Raw genomic sequence first — 10,000 nt, 5'->3', positions numbered from 1 at the left:
TTGTAAAACACTCCCATCGCCAGTTAAAGTGTGGCCAATTATCTGTCGAAATAGTACCCTTTCCTGGAAGCTCCCATTCTGCCATTGATTAAGAGACTATCCATCTAGTAAAGACTGCCGTTTTGGAAGACCGCCGTATAACTGTTCGCCAGTTAGCCCAAATTGTGAAGAAAAGTATAGGGTCTGTAGAAAGAATCATTCAGGTTTATTTGCACATGCTTTAGGTGTCTACACAGTGGATTGCCAGGCTCCACACTCCTTTTTCAAAAGCAGGGACAAGTCGATTGCTTAAAGGTTCTTTTCTACATGTACCCAAAAAATCAGGAGGCATTTTTTGACAAACGTATCACAAAGGATGAAACATGGGTCAAGTCAATTGCTATGATATTGAGACTAAATTTCAGTCTATACAGCTAAGGCACTTTTACTCAACACCATTTAAGAAGGCAGGAGTGCAACCATCTGCAGGAAAGGTCATGCTTACCATCTTTAGGGAACACCATGGAGTAGTTATGATAGCTTTCCTGGCCAAGCTTATTAGAATTTCTGGAACATATTGTACTATGCTTCACTACTGTGTGCAAAAGGCATATCATGCTGACCAGAAGAGTCCAACTTCTACAAGACAGGTCTCCAGTCCACAACTCGCATATCTCCCAGCTTAATTGATTGATTTGATGTTTGCTGGCATCCCTACGTCTAAAGTCATGGAAACTGATATCGTCCAGACAGAAACGCACTTTTGTGGATATGAAATTCTACCGATCCCCTTTGTTCTCCTGACCTGGCACCATCTGACTTTCACCTCTTTCCAACCATGAAGTCATTTTTGAATGGAACTGGTTTTCCGGATGATGAGGCACTGATTTCCAAGGTGTAGTCATGGTTTGAGGCTCAACGCATCGACTTTTACAAACAACCACAATTCCTGGGACTTAGTATGCGTCACTACTGGGTAAATGCGGAAAAGGCATCAAACTGAAAAGGCAGAGCATGCTGGCCAGAGAAGTCCGACTCCTGCAAGACTCGTATATTGCTCAGACGGAAGCGCACTCTTGTTGCTATGAAAGTCTTCTACTCCCCTTATTCTCCGGGCCTGGTACCATCTAACTTTCACCTCCACTAGCCATGAAGTCTTTTTTGAAAGGAATATGTTTTCCAGATGATGAGACACTGATATCTAAGGTGGGGTCATGGTTTGAAGCTCCACCGACCGACTTTTACAAACAAGGTCTCCAGAGCTGCATAAAACGATGGGGATGATGCATAATCATGAGTGGGGCTTATGTAGAGAGAGACTAATATCACATCCAAGTTTTCTCTGTCTATGACTGCTGGAAGTGGGTCAGGGGAGATCTTCAATGAACGCCCATCGTATGTTGCAAGGATTTTGCAAAAATTATACTGCAAACTTGGGAACAATACTTACCTTCGTTCATGATATCAAAATTTATTCCTACGAGAAATAATTTATCCTGATTAATCGAATGGTTTCAGTGGTATCAGTGGTGTCGTTATAAGAGTTAACAACACTTAAGCTGACGAATTTAGTAGTATCTGAAACTTGAGGGCCATCCAAAATCCTTATACCTCTGCCACTTATGTTTCGGTAATCCATAAAATAATTAAGTTATCTCATAATGTTCTAGTTTATATCACATATACTTGATAAATGGTATGACCCCTGGATAGGACTATATTCGCATTATTGGAACAATTTATTAAAAGAACAGTTTAGGAATGCTTTAACTCCTTATGTGCTATATCCACGTGACTAATTTTTGTGATATATTCCGAAAGGGAACTAATTTACTGCTCAAATATTGAGAGAATAAATAACTATCCCACTCTTGTTTTATGATTTCAATATTAAGAACCTAGGATAACAACAACTGATAAACTCTCTCTCTCTCTCTCTCTCTCTCTCTCTCTCTCTCTCTCTCTCTCTCTCTTAGAAAAAAATCTAAAATGCCCTTAATCTAATTCACTTCAGTAAGAAAATAAAAACAGTTAAATATTACGTTCTTCAGAAATAATGGGTTTAAAAGCATTTTGTTATTAGGACAAGCTAGTCATCTAATCTGTGGTTTACAGTTAATAGAAATATATATATATATATATATATATATATATATATATATATATATATATATGTGTGTGTATATATATATATATATATATATATATATATATATATATATATATATATATATATATATATATATATATATATATATATATATATATATATATATATATATATATATATATATTCCATGCCATTTCCTAGAAATTATTTTCAATACCATATTTTTCACTTTAAAATGACAAGGAAAACCACCTATATTGCCCTTCATCATCATCACCATCTCCTTCTACGCCTATTGACCAAAAGAGCTTCGGTTAGATTTTGCCAGTCATCTCCGTCATGAGCTTTTAATTCAATACTTCTTCATTCATCATCTACTTTGCGCTTTATAGTCCTAGGCCATATACACCTGGGTCTTCCAATTCTTCCAGTGCCTTGTGGAGCCCAGTTAAGCGTCTGGTGAATTAATGTCACTTGGGGAGAGCGAAGAGCATACCCAAACCATCTCCATCTTCCCCTCATCATGATCTCATCCACATATGGTACTCGAGTAATCTCTTATAGTTTCATTTATAATCTTGTCATGCCATTTAACTCCTAATATCCTTCTGAGGGCTTTATTGTTAAATCTACTAAATCGATTGGATATTGTTTCATTGTCATACTATGACGCATGTCCATAGAGTGATACCGATCTCACTAAACTGATATATAGTCTGATTTTTATATGAAATTTTAGGCCATTTGATTTCACAATTTTACATAATCTAGCCATTATCTGATTTGCTTTTTATCAATCTTTCACTAAATTCTAATTTTAAAGACCTTGTATTGGAGATCATTGTTCTTAAATACTTAAATAATTCTACCTCATTAATCTTTTCTCCTTCCAATGATATTTCATCTTCCATTGCATACGCCATTCTCATCATCTTTGTCTTTCTTATATTATCTTCAGTCCCACCTCGTGTGATATTTCATGCATTCTGGCAAGCAAGCATTGCGAATCCTGTTGTGTTCTGCTAAAAATGACATCATCAGCATACTCTAGGTCTGTTAAATTCCTATCACCAATCCAGTCCAATCCTTCTCCCCCATCTCTGACTGTTCTACACATTACAAAGTCCCTAATGAGGATAAAAAACATAGGTGACAACTAATTATCTGGCAGTACTCAGTTGTTCACTGAAAACTTACTTGATAAGACTCCATTAACATTAACTTTGCACTTGCTATGCTCATAAACAGACTATATCAAATTTACATATTTAAGAAGAATTCCATAAAATATGCAGGATTCTCCACTAAATTGGCTGGAACACACTATCATAGTCCACAAATACCACAAAGGGGATTTCTATATTCTACGCATTAACATGTCTCAAAACGAAAATTTGGTCAGTGCCACTTTTACTTTTTTAAATCCAACTTGTTTATCTCTGAGGTTTTCATCAATTTTTCTCTTCAATCTCTTAAGAATAAGCGTACTGTATATTCTTCATAACAACTGACGTAAGTGTTATGCCTCTATAATTATTGCAACCAGTCAAGTCTCCCTATTTAGCTATTTTCACCAACACTCCTAACTCCCATTTTTCAGGTTTTGCCTCTTCAAGCCACATTCTACAAAAGAATCTTGTAGGTAGTCTGGGAGTCACTTCATTTACAGCCAGTATCATCTCAGCAGTTATTCCATCGCATCCATGGGCTTTCCATCTCCTATTCATAACCTCACTAAAGTGTTCCATCCAACGTTGTCTTTCTTCATCTTCTGTTGCTAAAACAGAGCCATCTCTTTTTTTGATGGGCATATGCTTCTTTATTTTTGGCCCAGTCGAGATTTCATCAATAATTCTATGAGACATTCTCAAACCATAGCCACTTCCTGAATTCATAGCTTTGTCGGCCTCATCTGCTTTACTGTCTAAATACACTCTCCAGTCATTCCTGGTTTTTCTTTTGACCTCGCTGTCAATACTGGAATACTTAGCATGCTCTACCTTGTAGTTATCATTACTTCCTCGAAAACTTTAAACAATGAATTTCTGTCTCTGTCTCTTTTTTAAAGTATCCCAAGTATCATTCCATATCCATGGCTTCCTCCTTGTAACTGTTTGTCCTAAGAATTCAATAGCAACTGACTGATATTAGTTCTTAATATCACACCATTCTTCATTAATTTTCTGTTCTTTTCTTGAAGTCTTGAACACTGCAAATGGATTCCTACATTCAATTGAAAACCTTTCTCTGTGCTCTTCCTCTAGAAGCTTAGTTGTATCAAACATAGGTATTCTCTCTATCTTTCTTTTGGGTGCTTTCAGTTTTAATTTCGGTGTGGCAATGAGGACCTGTTGATAACTACTAATAGCTGCACCTCTATAGCTTCTAACATTTCTCAGAATCCTCCTTCTCTCTTTATTAATGGCAATGTGATATATCTGATTTTTGTATTTGCCACATGGTGAAGTCCATGTATACTTGTGGATGTTCTTATGTTGAAACAGATTACCTCCAATGACAAGATTGTTTACTGAACAGAAACTTATGAAAAGTGCTCCATTTTTATAGGCAACTTCACCTAGACCCTCGACACCCATCACATTCTCTATCTCTGAATTAGTTCTTCCAACTTTAGCAATGAAGTGGGCCGTCACAATTTTCATATATCTCTCAGGGATCTCATCTATTGTCCTCTGCAGGCCTTCATAGTATTCATCTTTCCTTTCTTCAGGGGAATCATTTGTGGGGGCATAGCAAACTATAATACTCATATTGTAAAGCTTTGATTTGAACTTTGCTAGTAACAATATATTATTTACAGCTCTCCACTCGGTTAATGCTTTTTCCGCTCTTGGTGTCATCTTCATCCCTACCCCTTCTCTTCCAGGTCCATCTGATATTCCTTAGGGGTAAGATATCCAAGCTATGTTTCATAAATTCACTCTACACTTGCTGTAACTCCTCAATATGATTCATGGTTCTAACACTAGAATTACCTATTCTAACATTTTCTCTGCTATTTATAAACCGGGAGATTCTTGGCACCCAGATACGCCCGGGATGGGGGCCATTCTTTCATCATCTCTATCCATGATTGATTAAATCCATAGAGGATTTATTGGGTAGATACATCAAAGGATCGCCATTTCCTTGTGATGCGCAGTGCCTATCTAACTAAGGAAAGTGACCACTGCCGGTCCATACTAATTCTAGTAAGATCAACCACCAGGCATCAGGAGTAGAAGCAGAAGAGACAGTTTGTCCATCGCCCTCAACCCATCCGTCCCCCTGCTGCCAGTGACTTCATCGAGATTTAGGGGGATATTTCCTCCACACTCAAAGCTCTCATTACTCCACAAAGTTATACGAGTATAACCGTTGGCAAACATGGATTGCTAAGATATACCGTCTAGCACTTAGTAACACAAAATTACTGAAAAGGAAGATAATTAACATTGTTAACCATTAGAGAAAAAGTGATTAGTTGTTATTGCGTTTTGCGTCGACTAGTAGTTTCCTTATTCAATGGGATGATAAAACAATCTCACTCAACTAAAAATTTGAAAAGCTATTTAGCGTAAAGTTATTACAGATACCTTTTCTCAATATTGAACTGGTATTTACATTGCTGAAATGCCCACGTGATTACACCTCGGTTTTCCGACTGAGAACTATTTCAAATATTTTTTTTAATTATAAAAAAGCACCAACGCCATCTATTGACATATTTTAACATATTTTTGTAATAGGTCATTTGCATTCCGACCACGAGGGAGGAGAGATTTTCAGAAGTTGTAATATTTGATATCATCTCATTTTAATTAAAATAACTGCAATAGTATTTATTTTGTTATATTTTGTTACTATCTGAATATTGTATGAATTCCATAAAAGAATTAAACACATAATTAGTAGCTTAGACTTTTATTTTCCTCTACACCGATAATAGACTTGTCTATCATAGACGACATGAATATCCGAATTACCAACGAAATACTATTAAATATACATAGATCAAGTTATAAGCATCATTATAGTAATAGTTACCAAAATCCAAACGTTATGTGTAATAAAATTTTAAATGTTTGAGGTTGCTAAAGGATCTCGATCTATCGACCTAAGAGTGATTAAGCCTCTTTTGACATAATCTAGTAACGCTAAAAGCTCAATGGCCACTCAGCAAAAACACTGATATATATTACGTTTTATTATAGCCAAATGTTCAATTAAAACATATTTAGTATGTTTCTCATTATTTAACCGAATCGTAAGTGATACAATTAATGAAGATTAATGAACAAGTACATCTGGATGTTTCAAGTAACAGCTATAGTATATCAGTATAAATATGCAGTATTTAAATAAGATAAACAAGAAATGAAATATAATTTTCATGTATTACCGAAAGTTTTGCGCCAATTTATTACTATAGCCTTATGTCATCATTGGATAAAGTATTGATCAGTATGTGATGAAATTCAAAAGCTTTCTTTGTGGAAGCAAATTACCATATCATTATCATTATTATTATTATTATTATTATTATTATTATTATTATTATTATTATTATTATTATTATTATTGTTGTTGTTGTTGTTGTTACTATCATTATTATTATAACTATTATTATTTTATTATCATTTTTATTAATAATAATAATAATAATAATAATAATAGAAATAATAATGATAATAATAATAATAATAATAATAATAATAATAGAAATAATAATAATAATAATAATAATAATAAACATGATTACAATAATGATGATAATAATTACAACCATTATTATTATTATTATTATTATTATTATTATTATCATTATTATTATTATACAAGCCAAGCAACAACCCTATTAGGATTATCAAGATGATATATGGCCAAGGGCTCAGACAATGAAAAATAGCCCAGTGAGGCGGGGAAACAAGTAGATAAATAAAATGCCCAAGTAGTAATGAAAAATTATATAAAAAAAATGAAAAAAAAAACCATTAAATTCAATCTATCACATATAAACGGTAATATATATATATATATATATATATATATATATATATATATATATATATATATATATATATAAATATATATATATATATATATATATATATATATATATATATATATATATATATATATATACATATGTATATATATATATATATATATATATATATATATATATATATATATATATATATACATATGTATATATATATATATATATATATATATATATATATATATATATATATATATATATATATATATAAAACAAAAGAAAGAAAAATGCTATAGAATGTTTAAGGATGGCATTCTGTTGCGATCCCACAAGCTATTTTATTTGGTTTGATTCTATGTTAACATAATTTCAGAAAAAAAATATATATATTCTAGAGAGAGAGAGAGAGAGAGAGAGAGAGAGAGGAGAGAGAGAGAGAGAGAGAGAGAGAGAGAGAGAGAGAGAGATAAAGGAATGAGTAAATTACATAATTTCAAGTCTTATTTATATATTTACAGCAATATGGGATGATCATTAGCTGTATGGAATAAACAAAGGGTATCTAAGCCACATCTGATATATCTCACATAAAGGAGTCAAAGCTCTCATTAACATTTTCTTTTGGGGTTTGATTTATATGGAAACTCATAGAACGGTAGTCATTGCAAATTCATAATAGTCAACGTAAAGAATTTTGAAAACTATGAATCCACACATTCAGTAAATGGTGCGGGGATATAGAAATACAAGCGTCAAGTGTATCGAGGAATACAAAATAATGTAGAAATCCTGACATGTGCACATTTTGAATTATTGTGGTACGCCTTGTCCCTCGATTATTCAGTATACCAGATGATGGATAATTTCTTATGACATGGGATACACTTTATACTTCCTGAACTGAAAAGATATTAAATATATTTCCTTTACCTGAGAATATGACTATTTATGATCCGAGGAAGCATCAGTTGAAATACCAATATAGTTGAATATTTTATCATATATGGATATGTTCCCATATCGGAACGTTAGGAAGATGGGTATATTGAATTTTGCAAGAGTCTATGATAAGTTGAAAAGGATTGTTTGTTCCTTTCTAATTACTACGGAAGCATAGTAAATTTCCGTTGCTGCATCCAGTTATGAAGTGTTATACCAATCATGAGTAATATATATAAAAGTGAAAAAAAAATTATTTATCTCTCATGTTCCATATGTTAACTAAAGAAAAAAAAACGAATTTGTAGTGAAACGGAGTTAAAATCGTACTTTTCAATATAAAACTGAATAATTTATCAGAAAAAAAAACAATTTCATGTGGTTATCAATAAAACCTCTAGCTCCATTGTTGTAAAAAAAAAATAAAAAAAAAAACTGCAATTTCTAATCTTATTCTGCATTTTCCGGTTGTAACCGGGCAAAAAGTTAACATCTGATTTTGAATGATTATTCTGCTTAATATTTGCAACATGATTCTGTTTAATTTAGATAGTCAGAGAGAGAGAGAGAGAGAGAGAGAGAGAGAGAGAGAGAGAGAGAGAGAGAGAGAGAGAGAGAGAGAGAGTGAGAGAGACTGAAATAAGTATATTACATACTTATAAGACCTATCTGTATATAACAATATATCCGTGATGATTATTTCGATATATCATTATAAGTATTCTTATACACATATTACATAAGGAGCCCAATTAATTACAAAAACGGTTATTTCCGGCAAGATTTACTCTGAGAGCCATTATGGTGCTCATACCACAATTTCAAAGTGTCCAACATGAAAAGTTTAGAACACCAGGAGGCCAAACGTGGATACCAAAGGGTTATCCAAAACCAGTGTTAGATGTATGCTGATTTTTTACAGTATTTTTTTTTTTTTTGTCTATACTCCTAATTACATAAACCTGAATGTTTAAATTCCTTTTCTGAAAATATGCATAAAGGTATAGATAGATATATACTTGCTTCCAGCGAATAATACAAGTCATTTTCACGTCTGACACATTCATGTAACCTGAAAAAAAGAAAATAAATAAATAAAAACTTATTTCCCAAATGAGGAATTGACTATGCCTCGGCTGGTCTTTCACACTCAAGGAACCTAGAAACTATTTTATACTAATATGTTGGGTCAAGGTTTGACACATTCAAACGACCACAAAATAATTAGATATGAATAGGCCTCTAAAGATTATACCTGTTAAGGACTGGCCCCGTTTCATACATTCAAGCGAATTAAAACATTTGCAAATCTATGCCCACAAATATGAAATTTTCCTCAGACCAAATGCAGGACATGAATGCTATTATTAGAATTTGGCATTCGATAATCATTTCTCTATAATTATGGATTAGACAATAATATATGTGATAAAAGACAATAATTTATGAGGAGTGGAAAGCAAAGAAAGTTTAAATCCACGATTTCAAGTAATTTGCTTTATGGCTATAAAAAATTTCATTTTTATTATAAAAAGGTTCCCATCCTTCCTTACTCTAATAGAATTGATTGAAATGTATAAAAAAAAAATTCATTTAATGTCAGCCTCTTTAAACTAAGCACCAAAATGTGTATGCAATTGATAAAATTGTTCTCTGCCACAGGTGTTAAAGGAACTAATAAACTATTCCTAATGATAATAACTGAACCTCTATCAATGTCTAAATCATGAAACAAAGTAACGCACGAACTTTGCTGATGCAAAGCAATAAATTACACAAGTTGGTCTTTTTTTCAACTAAAAATGGGCCATGTTGAGACCTTTGTCATAATCAACAACGAGTTCTTAGTGATATTTATGCTGCCATTTTGTTTTTCAATCCTGTATTAGGTAACTCGGAATTAGTGTTTGTAATCGAAATTGAAAACCATGTTGACCTGAGTATTCCAAGAGTGTTCGAAAGTTTCG

The sequence above is a fragment of the Palaemon carinicauda genome, chromosome 4 (genome assembly GCF_036898095.1).
Source record: "Palaemon carinicauda isolate YSFRI2023 chromosome 4, ASM3689809v2, whole genome shotgun sequence".
NCBI lineage: Eukaryota > Metazoa > Arthropoda > Malacostraca > Decapoda > Palaemonidae > Palaemon > Palaemon carinicauda.
Note: the sequence above shows the minus strand (reverse complement) of the source record.